Raw genomic sequence first — 16,586 nt, 5'->3', positions numbered from 1 at the left:
CTGCTCTACAGTCTTCCCTCATTATTGTAAATCAAGGTTTACGGAGGACAGAGTTTGTAAAGGCAATCAAGTAGAATTCCCGGTTGATCCGTCACTCGATAATAAAACTTTTCCTGTGTGGAAAATAAGTTTGTAAATAAAGTTTAATTATGGTCTTTTGCTTTAAAAACGCTTTGTTCAAGTTTATGGTAGCTTCTGTCGTCATCTGGTAGGCAGATGTGAAATTCATTTTTCCCCACACTTTCGGAGGTGTATAGCTATGCCGCTTCCCACTTCTGAAGTTCTTTCTTAAATAGGCTTTGGTTTCATGCGAGGAATCTCTGGTCTGAGTTTTTAATATTGTTTATGAGACGCCCTGTACATTTTTTTTTACCATGGTCCTATCGTTTGTCGTAAACCATTCATTTACACTTCACTTATTCGATTCTGTAATAAAGAAGTGATCAAGAAATATACCGTCTAGGGACCGAGATCGCTGTTGAACACATACAAGAGAGGAAATTAGTGCGAGGTATTACATGCATAGAATTGGAGAACATTCACTGCTTTCCCACCTGAAATTTATTTTGAATGGAATGCATGTCCTGAGTCTGTATTGTATTTGTTACTATAGTGTCTTCATACGATATAATGAAAGTGTATATTGCATTGCTGGTATAAGCAACGCATTTTTCAAGTTTCCAGAGTTTTTTTTTTCAGAGGCTATATTGTACCTGTTACTATACTATGTTTTCGTACGATGTAATAAAGGTTTATATTATATTGGTAATAATTACGGCGCTAATTCAAGCATCCGTAGTGCAGTTTTTATTTTTTTTTTTTATTTTTAGCTAAAACTTATACTTTTGCCCTTGTAGATACAAATAGCAGTGTATCATTGTGAAAACAAAATACATGAAAGAAATTGAAAATTTGTGTGGTACAAATTGAAAAAAGTTGCTATTCAAGGGTAGGATACAATAGAGCAAAATAGTTCTTATACAGGGGCAAGGTAATACGTAACGTAATCTTGTAAGACACGCCTCCGTTTCTCAGGACCAAACTGCGTTATGGAAGCTAGAAAAAGCGCTATCGAAAGCGTGTCGTATGCACTATCAATGCTATGTAGACTTTCAAGCCATCGTACGAACAGCCACATAGCATGGTAATAGGTACAATAAGACACAGGTACAGTAAGGGACACTTCAGGATGGTACACCCATATGGAAATTTACGTCAAAAGTGTACCATCCAGAGGTGTCCCTTACTGTACAATATAGACTCTACAAAGATTTTACGAACAACTATACAGTCTAGTAGGGGGTACAATATTGGCTTTCACGACATGGTTCGACCAACTATATATTATAGTATCTGGTACAATATGGACTCTCAACAGATCGTACGAACAACCATCAAACATAGTTGGCAGTACAATCCAACATCGTTCCAGCAGCAATATAGTATAGTGCACGATACAATATGGACACCACGGATATTGTATTGCCAACAATGTAGTATTGTTACAGTTGCCATGCTGTATGGTTGCAGACACAATATAAACAGTGAAGATATTGTCAGGTGTACCACACTCTATGGTCACGACAACAACAATATATTGTAATAGCAACAATACAGTATGGTGGAAGCTACAATCGTCGCTCCAATAATATCGTATCTCTAGCAATGCAGTACTGTTCGTCTTACAATATTTTATCGTCCTCACAGCAATACAGCATTGCATTTTCAACTATATAGTATTGTTACGTGTATTGGCTACTTTTGAGATGTGGTTTTTGCAACTATACTGTATTGTACTTCCAGCTACATCTTGTCTATATAGTTGGAAATACCAGCTAAAACCGTTGTTCATTGAACAATAATATAGTTCCTTTACCCCAATTTTATTGTAAATCTAGCTATATCATTTCAACAATATTTTATGGTATCAGTAGCCTAGAAGCATGGTCGTCACTTTTTTAACCATGCAGTATTGTAACTGTCACCCATTTTCTGGTTTTTCTAACTATACTTGTTTTTTGCGTGTTTCTTTCTCTCTTTAAGGTTGATAAAACATTTACGTACTACACTCAGAGACAGCGTTTATGACTCTTGAAGGCGGTGCTCCAAGTTCCCTTTAAACGCTGTTAGCTAATAAGAGTATTGCTGTGTTGCCACGCCTTCATACACATTCACGTCAGTTTATGCACGAAAGAAGGGACAAACCAATGCTCAAGCCACATGCTTTTACCACACAACAACGTCACCTCATAGCCTTCGTTTCATTTACCTTGCCCACACTTGTGTTCTAAGAATTATTTTGATTCCTAGTTGTAAACTAACCCTCCTACGTTTCCAAATGATATGACTTAGGTTTTATTGAAGAACCGTTAACGAAATATTTACTAATGAGAATTGATCAAACTCATCTTAGCCATTCAAACAAGGTGTGCATGGGTCCTCTTGGGGTTCTCCCGTTTCCTCCCATTCTCTTCATTCCACCACATCATTCATTTATAATCATCACCGTCTCCTTTAGAATAGCCGGAATAACTGTGGAACATAAAATTTGAAGATTTTATTTCATTTCATTTCATCTTAGCCATTTCTGGCAAAATCTTTCGAGAATATGTCGCTCCAACCAGGGCCGTCCCTAAGCAATTAGCTATCTCGTGTAATTGCATCATTTGCCGCCCTTCCTTTATCCAGAAAGGACAACTAAAAGCCAGGATTTTAAGTATCCTATCCCATCATGAACAATAAGGAGGGAAAGTGCACTCGAACTCAGAAAGGCCTAAACACTACAATCTCGTTGTTCCTGTTTTTTCTTTAAATTATAATCTATTATGTTACTGAAAGATAAAACAAACATACCTGCATAGGAAAGAAGGTAATCCTTTTTATAGAATGTAATATCAACCTTCAATTTCAAAATACCAGTTTGGAATTCAAGTGCAACTAGCTCTTTTATCTTTATTTCTTAATTTTCCTTCAATATCACTTTTTAAAAAAAATTAAAAAAAAAAACTTGTTTCGACCTTCAATAATAAAGAACTTTTTTTGTGACAAAGACAAGACTAGTTTTCATATCAGAACTGTGATAACTAACTAAATGGAATATCTGTTCGCTACTGTTCGAAAATTGAGTTCTTGTATTTGACAACAATCAAACAATTCATGCCGGAATTTGTTTGACCATTTGCTTTAGTACTGTCCATGTGGCCCTAAACTAATGTGACCTAAACGTGATTTATGAATGTAGTATTCAAATAGAAGATCAGGTTACTAAATTTAACTCCCATCGTCATGAAGTCTGTTTCCAACAACAAGTATTTATTTTAACGCTCCGTGCAATTGTTGCACACACGATAGAGCCTGCTCTGTCGATATGGGATTTTATAACGTTTCAGGTTGGCATCACTGCTTGAAACCCACCTTTCAGTAGCATAAACTACACGCAATATTACTACCTTCTTGCTTTTTTTCTCACATATGTAATTCAAATTCTGAACGAAACTTCGTTATATAGGTATACCTTTAGAAAGCTGAGAACGAAACAGGGCTAATTCTGTGTACCAGTTACTCTGGTTGGTTGAACTGGTCATTTGTCTTAGCACTAGTAACTTGCTACCATGCAATTCTATCAACATACGTTCCTGCAGGGTATTATGTGGTTATCCGCATCGTCAAGATTATGTTTTACTGCTTCTCGTGGGTTTAGCGAAACCTATACTTCCCGACAGGTGGATACCTGTTAATTAACAAACGACATTTGAAGCTATCTCTAAGAGCTTACTTCTCATACGAGTTTTGTGGTCGAGATTTCATTTATTTAATTACCGTAACTTTAAGCTTGCTGCATTTACGAGGTTTCTTAGTCTACCTTTTCACAAACGAGAATATATAATTATTATTTTACAGGCCCTGCGTTATTAAATCAATCATAAAAATGAGTTATTACTTTTGAAATGTGTTTATACGTAAATTACTGTATATATGGAAACAAAATCGAGTGGAAAATAACCGTTAAAGAGGGATGAATAGGGTAGTTAAACACGAGTAGCTCCTATTTTCTAGCAAAACAAAGCAATTCACTTTATACTAAAATTTATGGTAAGTTTAAAGAAGTGCTAATTGCGTGGTAACATATAGCAGCACTTTTTCACTATCCTCTCAATGTATTTTGTGAGAAGTAACAATATTTACAACAATTGAAACAACTTCAACAGGTAAATTTTAAACTTTGGCTACAGACACAATGAATTAATAAAGACTAATTCATGCATTTTTATGGTATTTTGTTTCACTGTTGGGAAGGTTTTAATGCTCGAAGCATGCTTCCGAAGAGTAAACTTTTTAAGTATTTTGTACATATATATACCAGGTGTTTTAAAAATGGTGCCAATGGACTACAGAGCACTGATCTACAAGTCAAAATAAAAGTGAAATCCAAACTATATATAAAACTACATGAGCTGACATAAATTGAGCATTTCCTGTAGGGCTACAATGATTAAATTTCGCATGATTATAGCTTTTTGGAACTAACCGGCAAGAAAATTGTCAAAAGTTTATATTTTTCATTTTTAGGGGGTCTAAAGAGGGGACGAAGAATTTCCTTATGTTAGTTAAATGGGCCTTTTTTAACGTATAATCTCATGTTTTAGGTACTTAGAATTGGAATAAAAAATTGAAATTTGGTAAGCTTGTACGTTTTGATTAGCACTACCTACGTAAATCAGTAAAAATAAAAAAAATCCAAATTTAGAGTGGTTTTATAGGGAACTGAAAAATCTTCCCCATGTTATTTATATGGGACACCTTTTACACCCTCGAATTATTGGACACTTCCTTTAGGGCTACAATGATTAAATTTGAGATGATTCTAGCTTTTCGGGACAAACCCACAGGAAAATTGCCAAAAGTGAATATTTTTCATTTTTAGGGGGTCTAAAGAGGGGATGAAGAAATTCCCCATGTTATTTAAACGGACCTTTTTGGGCCTATCATCTCATATTTTAGGTACTTTGAATTGGAATAAGAACTTGAAATTGAGCATGGTTGTAGGGTCTACGCTTCCGTTAGCGTTACCTAAGTATGTCACCAAAAATAAAATCTCCAACTGCAGAGTGGTTTTATGCAGAACTGAACAATCTTTCCCATGTTATTTATATGGGACATCTTATACACCCCAAAATGTTTAGGCACGTCCGCCAACATTATAATAATGAAATTTGGCATGATTGTAGCCTTCCGGGACTAACCCACAGAAAAAAATGCCAAAAGTGAATATCTTTAGTTTTTAAGAGGTCTAAAGGCAGGTGAAGAAAATCCCATGTTGCTTAATGGGCGTTTTCTTGGGATACAAAATCATATTTTTAAATAATTGAAATACGAAAAGAAACTTTAAATTTGGTAGAATTGTGGGTTTAAGAGAAGCAACGCCGTAGGTCGAGCAAGCGCGTGGGCCTTGGGGTGGAGTTCCCAGCTAGCCAAATGCTAGTCTATATTATAAAGTGACTACGTTTTTGACTCTTTTGAACTACCCAACCGATGTCGATCAAATATTTTCAACATAGATCAGGTTCGGGCCTGGGATGTTTTTCATCATTTCACTTTTACGGAGTAACGTACAGGAGGAGGAGGAGAGGGAGATATACAAAAATCAATGTAAATAAAAAATAAAAGTGACTACTGTTGTGACCTTATAACTCTTGAACCACCCAACCGATCTTGATCAAATTTTTAACATAGGTGAGTTTTGGCCCTGGGATAATTTTTCTTAGTTTACTTTGATACTACAACTTAAGGAAGGGGGAGAGGGGAAATACATGTAAGAATAAAAATGAAAGTTACTGTCTTTGTGACTTCATTATTCTTGAACCACCCGACCGATCTTGATCAAATTTTCAACAGAAATTAGGTTCGGACCTGAGTTGCTTTTTGTCGTGTCACTTTGGAGGTGCAACTTAGGGACCGGAGAAGGGGAGAGACATTTACAAATGATTGTAAATGACCGATATTAATGCCAAATCTATTTTTTCAGGGTCTCTCAGATGAACAATGACACTTTCAATGATGTCTGAATCCCAATTGAGCACTACAACAGGGGGAGGGAGGGGGATATATTATTCGGGGGATTTCGATTGTTATATATATAACAATTGAAAATGAACTATATTAGTGGAGAATCCATAGTTTTCGGGGTCGGTCATATGAACAGTGACAGTTTCGAGGCCGTTTAAATCCAAATTCAGCCCCGCAACCTGGGTGAGGAGAATGATATATACAAATGATCGAAAATGACGGATATCAAAGAGCGATTCAGTAAAAGGTAACTGTCTAAAGAAACATATTACTAAATTTTGTTATTTCAACCCAACAAAGCGGGTAATTGACTATATATATTGACTAACTGACTGATTGACTGCACGTTGTTGGAGAAAACTGTCATACTTAATATACATATGTACTAAATGTTGAACATGTTTTATTTTGCCGTAGTCGGCACACATTCTGATAAATATAGCTTGCAAGGGATTGTTTCTAATTGATTTTGTACCGTATTTATAAAAATCTTAAGTTCTGTTCACATACACAATGCATAATTATCACCAAGTTTCTAAGTATTACTATTTTGCAAATATTACAAGTTTGCAGGTATTATTTTAGGAATATCGTTTAAATTCTACTTTGTTAATTTGCCCATAAAATATCAAAATTGTGTGCACTAAGTAGTTGCCACAGAGTATCTTACGCAGAATTTTATTAAAAGTGTTCAAGCACTCGATTCCATATGCTTTTGTGACAAGCGTTTTACACACACACACACACATACATATACACACACACACAAGAGCCGCGGTGGCTCAGTAGTAGAGCGTTCACCTCTAGTGCTAGGGGTCTCGGGTTCAAACCCTGCTACCGTCAAGTGAACTTTGTGGTGGACAAACACCGTGTGCATGGGTTTTCTCGGGGTTCTCCCGTTTCCTCCCACTTTCTTCATTCCACCATTTCATTCATCTCCCATCATCACCGTCTCCTTTAGCCTAACCGGCATAACCGTGGGACGTAAAACTCATATATATATATATATATATATATATATATATATATATATATATATATATATATATATATATATACGTACATACATACGTATATGTATGATTAGTATGCACACAATCGGTTGAGTCATTTCTGAGAAAAGTATCCAAAACAGAAGAAAATACCCAGAAGGTAATAAGTTATTACCTTCTGCTTCTGGGTACCATAATATAGGATTGTAATTGAAATCTTACTTTTGGAAATGCAATCAAGATCTTGAGGACTGTTTTACAGAAATTACCTTTTATTCCACCTTGCTGCAAACACTTCTTTTTACGAGTAAGAAGTAGTGATAAATTTGATCACTCTCCTCTCTGGAGAGTTGTTTAACCCTGGAATACACACCGGGATGTTGGAGCACCCGAGTAATTATACTAATTGCTACTGTGACATTATTTTTAGGCCTATTGGTTAGTACTTTTGTCTATTCTCATTTTAGAGAGTGACATTTTTTCCCGGTGGTACTTGTCAAGCCATTTCTTTCATTTCAGAATAGAATATAAATAAGGGCTGGGGTTCTGCAGCACCCTATGTGTGTGTTTACGCATGTGAAGTCCCGTGTTGTCGAAAATCGTTTTAGATACTTTACAAGTGTTTGTGAAATATTTTTGATTACGAAAGTAAGTGCAGACTCAAGCAAGTTTACAGACTTTGTACTGAACACACTAGACCTGAAATTATAAATTTCTACAACGAAACATAAGGAAGTGTTCACTGTTTCAATCAGTTACTTCATATAGGGCCTATATAATACCAGCAGAAAAAGGCGTCAATGGCTGAGTTTTTTTTAAATGTAATGTTGGATCAGGCTAGTGTTAGCACAATGATTCTGTTCTCCAATACTGTGTATGAACTAAGTAAATTGCACAAGCACATATGGAGTTTCTTAAAGAACTGGGGATGTAATTAGCTAAACCATACATGAAGGAGCGGCTAAGTTGAAACTTCCTACGAATTTGTCTACTGGAGTCAAAAATATGTTTGGGATTGAAGACGAATCACCATCTGTACGTGCTACAACGCCTAGTCTTCCGAAACAAGCATGATGTCGAATGTGCCCCGGAACAAGGACAGAAAAACAAATTATTTTTGTACCAGGTGCAAGTTGGTTGTTTGAGCTGAGTACTAAAAGGATGTATGCATTTTATGCAGTAAGAAGTAACTATATTCAAAATTAAAATAAACAATGTTATTGCGTATTCTTGTATGGGATAAAGTGCAATAGATCTGTTAAAGTTCGTTTATTATTGATTTTAGTAGTAGGGTATACTAGCTAAACCTGCGCTCTCCACACATTCGCATATGAGCATAAATCTCTTTCTCATTCCTCACAACATCTGTACTTGTCCCTTTACAGACACAAGTGAAAGACGTCTTGAGAAAAAAAAAATCGGCAAGGAGTATCACAAAGGGGAGATTTTTTTAAAAATTATTTTTTCTCATATTTCACCGTTTGGAAAATTTAAGCCTAATTCCTTTTTCTAAGTCATTTATGATAAGCGTTTTCTTTCTTCTTGCATGCAGTATGTAATAAGCAAACATGTTACATACATAATTAATTATAATGTCAGTTATATATGGTGTTCATTGGGCAAAACACTCCAAAAATAAAGATTCATCTTAGACTGGAGAAATGGTTATCCTTCCTTTTTCAGTATTATTTGGCCAGGAAAGAAACGCCTGAGACATATTCAACCCCAATATACAACTATGTGGTGTTGGAATGTATAACGCGTAGGATATGATGCTATAGTTTGTTTTTTTTTAGTTTCAACACTTCCAGTATACCCGTAAAAATGTAATAAAGAAATAATGGTCATGTTTTTTTTTTTTTAATATTCAATTAGAACTGGACAATCTACGTGAAATTTGCAATCGATCAGTGAAAACACCACCTTTCTTGAGCCTGTAGTTTCCGAGATCTCATTGTCGAAAGGATTGGCCACAAACATATAAAGTCCACAAACCTATAGCTTAAAATAACTCCAAAGATGGCAACACAATTCATTTGCATTTATTTTGGAAAAGGCTTGTAAAAATACAAAGGCTTTGAACAATAACTTTAAAACATAAACTTTATAGAAAAAGATGTATTTAAATAATAATTTATTTAAAGTACACCTATTTCAAAATATTGTCTTTGTTAAACATGAAATCACAAATAACCGTAAGTCAAAGGTTTGAAATCCAAACTTAGAGGTTGGAAATCAGGCGGTTTTATACCACCACTCTTTCTACTGTGTGTACATTATATCACTTCACGCAACAACCACTAGACCCAACTTTGTGATTCATATCAGCGCATGTTGTTCATATCATCTTCCTCTCATCCATCCATCATTTCCCGCACAGTGATTACCTTTGTTTATTAACTAGGGCGCCCCATGTTCTCATCAGTGCCTAGAGCAGCCCCTAGGCTGAAGAATAAGCTCATGTCTCACTCACAAAACCTAAAATGTTGTATTGTGTATTGCACTTCGCCTCTTCTTTTACGCCCATTGAAATATTTTGAAATGTTTTGTATTATTATTTCTATTCTTATATTTCACGCACATTTTTCAATGCACGTTTTCACGTATTTCTAATCATTGTGTTATTTTGTATATTTCACTTTGTCTTTTCACCTCACCAAATGTTAAGGATCAAAGTTCTTTAAGTCACCACGTTTCATTCATTTTCTGATTTGAAGTTAATAAATATATAATGAAACACTTAGCCCAACAATGGTAACCTTAGCCTATCCTATCACTGCACCTCATTCCTAACAGAGGTCATAATCCTCTTAAAGGTGGCTAGCCCTTTTGGCTAGCATAAAAAATCGCTTTAATAGTTTTTGTAGCATTTTAATAGGTAGATAATTAAATGAGACGCTCAGACACTTCACGTCTGTATTCACGTTAGCAGTTTGTGTGTATGTGTGTCTATCCCAGAGTTAAAAATCTTAATTCGAAATTAGGTTTGGCTTTGTTTTATGGTATGACTTCTAGGCGAATATTCATACATCGTTACGGTTAACAAACAAACAAACAAACAAACAAACAAATGGTCGGCTGAAGAGACGATAGGTATCCAGAAAAGAAAACTTTTTTCGGTATGTAGAGGGCATGAAACGTGTACATAAATCCATTTAAATCTTAAAAAATAGATTTTTTTCACGATAACTATTTTTTCTTCTGCTCTATTGCTGCTCGAAAGTAAAACAAGAAACATCAAATGTATCTGCAATGCTTAAGTTTGTTTCTAAACACTGTACATCTGCATAATCGTGTGTGACATGCTTAATCCTACTTGAAAATAATTTCGCGTGCTTGCTTTTTACCCCTTACTTCTACAAACATTACTTTTCCTTTTATTTTCTCTATCTCATGTTTGCTGATTCTGTCTTTTTTTTTCTTTCCCTCACCACTTGACCCTAACTTTACATGCTTGCATGACCCCATTTTCCACACATGCTTCTGAAAATGTGTCACACGATATTTGGCTGTAGGACATCCAGATAGGTGGAAGCGAAGTGCTGCATTACATGCCTCTTACTACTGTATCATGTGTTTTTTTTTCTTTTAGTGTCCGTCAGTTGCGTGCGTATGGAGGAATGCAGTAACGGCAATAAACATGTAATTGCGTGGATGATTTTTTTTAATGACTTCCAATAATTGTTCACTAATTTGACACATTGAGAAAATTTGTTGAAGTTTACCGAATAAATTCAAAGTTTGGTTTTGTTTAACAATTACAGGAACTAATTAGTCGTAGACCTACCTCTGTATTAATAATACTGCATGATAATTGTAGAGTTGTACACAATTTCAAACTGTTTGCCTTTTAAGTTACGTTGTTGGTGAATACACTTTTCTTTCAAACCATATTTTTAACCTACAGAGAAAAAAACATATACGGTATAGTGCATCTAAAATCGTAGGTTACATGCGTAAATCATGTAGTTTTTGGACTTAACGGACAACTATATGTAACATCCTGAAACAAACTTATAACTGAAAACGTATGTTTTATAATACTTTCCATATACCTAGGTAAGTGTTTCATCTATACGTATTTTCCGTATGAAAGAAAGAAGTGTATACAGCCGGTCAGGATGTCACATATTAATGGACGTATATAACATACCTGACGTACATAACATAGCTGATGTATGTAGCATACGTATACGTAGTAGTACACGGAAGACTGGTAGAGGGCAGACATCCTGAAGCCGCATGATGTAATATCTAATTGGGGAAAGCATGTACGTATGTAGCAAATGGATTACGTATGTTTCGCACAGATTTCCGTAGTAAACATATGGATTCTGTATATTTCTACAATATACCGCTGTCCCGATAACGGATTTTTCTAACAAGGGAAGAGAGGGAGATTATATATCGAAGTGGAAGATGGTTTATACACCAATCGAAAGCACTAATGACGCCTATTACGAAACTGTGATAAAAATTTTCAGAATGCACATGCTGTGCGAGTTAGATGGATATTGTAAAATTTCTTGGGTAGACGGGATTTGGACTTTTCCCATCACCTTTTTATTATAAAATAGTTCCTCTAATACAGAAGTATGTACAATAATAGATTCCTTTAAATACTTTAGGTTAGAATGTGGTAGGAACCCAATGACCAAGCGTCGTGGGCTTTGAGGTGAGATAACTCTCTTTAGCCAGGCATCGTGAGAGGGGTTAAGTTCTGTGTGATTTAGGTGTCTCCCTCGGTGACCGGGCGTCGTGAGAGAGAGAAGGAACCCAATGATCGTGCGTCTTAGCGCTTTAGGATTAGGTGTCTCTCAATTGACCAAGCGTCGTGAGAGGGTAGGGTAACCCTATGGCCGGGCGCCTTAGGGCTTTAGGTGGTTTGATCGACCTGTGGAGATTGATGATGGTCGAGGCGTGCAGTTCCCTTTTATCCTATAGTATCGGCTTCCTTCGACGATCCTCGTCCTTCCGACGGTGGCAATGGTGGGCGACTCTTCTTCGGAACCGTCGTCTGTTTGTTTTTATTTACTACTAACACATGTAGTTCACACGTGGCTATTGCATGACGTGTAGACATGCGGAACCTTACAATATACAGGGTGTCCAAAAAATCCGTTTCCACTCCTAAAAATCGCAAACGGTGAGACAGATGCCAAAACAGGAAAACATGTGTTTGATCATATTAAAAGTACAACGTATTAAAGCAAAGAGCGTTGTCCCAGGGTGACCCGCAGGGTCCCAGGCGGGGTTCAACTCAAAAATTGCAAATGGTAAGGGGGTCAAATATCATATCGTTGGAAACCTGTTTCGAAATGAAAGATGACGAAATAAATATCGACTCTCTAAAATTACCCTGTGCAAAATGGAGGCCGATTAAAATGTCAGCTGTAAAAAATATTTATCTCAGGGTCCTCTACAGAGTCCCAGACGGGGTTCTACTAAAAATTTTCAAATGGGAAGAGAGATCAAGTAGCATATTGTGTTGGAAACCTGTTGGGAAATGAAATAAGACGGAACAAGTCTCGACTCTCTAAAATTATCCTGTGCAAAATGACGACCGGTCAAAATGTACATCATCATCTCGATTCTCCGAGCGCATTCTCTTTCCATTTTGCAATCGGCACTTGTCATTTTGAGACACTTGTACATATTTGCTGTTCCTGGTGCAAGAAAAGTTTTTGTTTAAATCATTTTATAATTAACAATCCAGACAACGGGCATAAGTACCACTATTGTACATTATACGTATGTTAACTAATCAGTTCCCTACTCAAAGATGTTAAATGTTCTTTATTTTCTTTTCTTTATTTTTTAAATTTTATTTTATTATATTTCTTTATTTATATAGACATACTGGGCCCAAAGAACAGAATCTCACATTAGGGACATTTCGTTTCTTTACGTTGAGTACAAGAATTAAAATGAAAACAAACTAAAACCGGATCACAGAAAGAAGAACCAAGATGTAAGAGGTTTGCCCAGTGTTACCGTAGAGCGTCCACACTTGTTCCATCTGGTTTCATTAACAGCTTTCAAACGATATGGTACTTGACTCCTTTTGCCAATTGAAAATTTTGAGTAGAATCACGTCTGGGACCCTGTGGAGGATCCTGGAACAATTATTTTTAATTTTAATCGTTGTACTTTTGAAATGATGACACAAGTGTATTACACAAGTGTATTCCTGTTTTAACATCTGTCTAACCGTTTCAGTTTTATTTCGGGGGGGGGGTGGCCATAGAATTTACAATGACGTTGTTGCTGACATTTTAACTGGCCGCCATTTTACACAGGGTAATTTTAGAGTCGATATTTATTTCGTCATCATTCATTCCCAAACAGGTTTCCAACGATATACTATTTGACCCCCTTACCATTTGTAATTTTTGAGTTGAACCCCGTCTGGGATCCTGCGGGTGGCCCTGGGACAACGCTTTCTGCTTTAATACGTTGTACGTTTAATATGATATAACACGTGTTTTCCTGTTTTAGCATCTGTCTCACCGTTTGGGATTTCTAGGGGTGGAAACGGATTTTCTGGACACCCTGTATATTAATATAACTCGCGCAGCATATGCATTCGGAAAATTTTTCTTACAGTTTCGTAATAGGTGTCATTTGTGCTTTCGAGTGGTGTATAAACCATCTTCCACTTCGATATATAATCTCCCTCTCTTCCTTTGTCAGTGCAATACATCTTAATGGATCCAATCTCGTAATCAGTTTCTGAACCACTTTTAATAGTTCACTTGGTTTGAAATGTATACTTTGTGTTCCCGCAATGACTAGCAATGTTCCGTACTACAAGAAACAATCTCTTTCTCTCAGGAGTACCATTTCAAGCTCTTGCACTGCAAAAAATGGGAAGATTCTCCAACTGTATTAGTAGAGTTCGCGTTGTTCCTTGGTATATTAGTACGCTACTGATTAATATATAGGCTATTGCTTGATTTATTGATTCATCCTGCTCAGGGGGATTACCCTCATACCCCGTAAATGTCGTCTCTGGTTTCATTGATCCCAGGGACAGCCCTAGGCAACTTTCTACCTCGTGCCATGGCGTCATCTGCCCCCCTTTCAAGACTAGTTTTAATATCGAAACTGTGATAACTAACTAAATGGAACAGGTGTTCGCTATTGTTCGAGAATTGTGTTCTTGTATTCGACAACAGTCAAGCAATTCATGCTGGGATTTGTTTGACTATTTGCTTCAGCACTGTCCATATGGCTTTAAAGTAATGTGACATAAACATGATTTATTACTGTAGTATTCAAATAGAAGGTCAGCTTAGTAAATGTAACTAGGCCTACCATCATCATGAAATCTGTTTCCAAGAATAAATATTTATTTTAAATAATATAGTTATAACAGATTTTGCAGGCCCTCGAAACTTGCCGCTCCATGCAAATGCACGTCGTGCACATGTGGTAAATTTTGCCTTAATTGATCCTAGCACATACGTGTATTTACGTGTATTTAGGCCTATGTGTATTTATCGTAAGTAAGCACGATCCTTAAGTTTCGTTTCTCGACGTGATTTTCTCGAACCTAGGCATAATTAAAATCAAAATTAATTTCTGGAATGGTATCTGCTTTTTTGACCTTATCATAGCGACTAACAAATAAAAAAAAATACTTTAGGTACTGCCTCATCATTTAGTTGTTTTTGGATCAATTAACGTTTAATATTTTTGTTTCGTGTATTTATATTGTAAATATGGACTAGTGATTTACTTCCATTAAAAAAATGACTGAATCAAAAACTCAATGTCAATGGTCTATAACTCGAAAAGTCAATGTCAGCATAATAAAATATGGCGCGTTCCGTGTACAAGGTAATTAGGTCCATTTTAAATCATTTTGAACACATTTCATCTTTATTATCTCTATTTGAATCTTCTTTCAATGCTTAAGCGATTCATGTGTAAACACCATATAACTCTTATAATATAAAAGTCACTATTAAATTTTCCACGTCCTTAAGTGTATCGCACTTTTTTTTCGTATCTCTCACAACATTGGTAATTGAATTTGAGAAAGTCGTGATGTGTTTGAACGTTTGAGCTTTACCTTAAACTTTAAGTCTGCATCTCATATGTAGACTTCGTGCTGACAGGGAGCTACATTTCAACTAACCAAATGACCATTTAAGAGTACACAGCAGGAACTCCCGAATTTGGCCCAAAAGTTTATATGATACAATCAGCACAGCATATGTATCTGTAAAGGACATACTGGTCTCTGACGTTTACACACACAGGTCACTGTAGAGCTGAGGCTGATTGCTGTGGCTGTACAGAACATGCTGCTAGTAATTCGAGAGCCGTTTTACAACTCGACAAGTGTAATTTTGCGTTCGAGTCAGTAGTATGTAGATCATAGTATATAGATATCTGCAATGCCAAGACGACAAATACATCTCCTGTACTTAAGTAACTTCAAAGCGTGACCGAGTGATTGTTCTGAAAGATTACTGTTTGCGTGTGTCATGACGTGTAAATGGTTAATCGGTGCAGGCAAAGGGTATCCATAGCAAAGAGCTTTAATCAGAAGGGTGGTTCGAGTTGTCCTAATTGATGTGATGATGACTAACTGTAATAAAGTGCACCATGGCACCCCATACGAGCACACCAACAATAAATAATCAACGATTAAAAGCATACGTACAGTCTGTCACATTTTTGCCTGTTAGGTCTCCGGATCTAGACTCTATCCAGTACGCCTAGATCTAAAACGAGCATGCAATATCATACTTCAGACACCCATTCAACGTCTGTTCTCTTGGCTATCTGTCCAAACATATGCTTGCGTATCCATTCGCGGTGGTTGCACGTGCTATTAAAGTGAGTATCGTAAATTTTTGAACACACTGCAAAATATGTTAGTTGCATTCTACAAGTATGCAGTTAGGATCTTCCAGCATACCAACCTTGGGAAAGATCCATCAATTCCTGCTGAGTGTTGTTAAAACTGTGTTTCCAGAGGTGTAATCAATGGAATTGCTTGAATAGTTTCTAGCTTTCAATTTGAGCTCGTAAAATTTTTCATAGAGCATATATATAAAGAAACTATTTGTTTTACAGATGACATGTCAGAACAAAATATAAACGAAGTAATGCTTTTATTTTGGTATGAAGTTGAGATTACTTATTCTAGACTTAATTCCTCTTAATTTAGTTGTCATAATAGTACTGAAAAATTGTCTCGCACACTCTAACATATGTTTCCCCTGGAAAATCCACTTCATTGGTAACTTTAACACATTCTTTGTTCTGCACTGAGAAAAAAAGGACTAGGATTTCCGTGTGGATACCTCGTATTTACGCGGGTGCGCTCCTTAAGTAATGTAATTTCATGTATAAAAGTACAGCAGGTGGGAACACCATGCCAAATCTGGAGTTCGGCGTCGAACTAGACTCGCTGTGATTGGATAATTTTATTCACATGATTGATTTCGTGTTAAAAACTATTACTCTCGTAAGGTAGGGAGTCACAGATTTAGAAAGAACCAAGAGGGGACA

This window comes from Thermobia domestica, chromosome 17 (genome assembly GCF_964235325.1).
Source record: "Thermobia domestica chromosome 17, izTheDome1.hap1.1, whole genome shotgun sequence".
In the NCBI taxonomy this organism is placed as follows: domain Eukaryota; kingdom Metazoa; phylum Arthropoda; class Insecta; order Zygentoma; family Lepismatidae; genus Thermobia; species Thermobia domestica.
The sequence above is the reverse complement of the archived record's forward strand: the minus strand, read 5'-3'. Positions refer to the sequence as shown.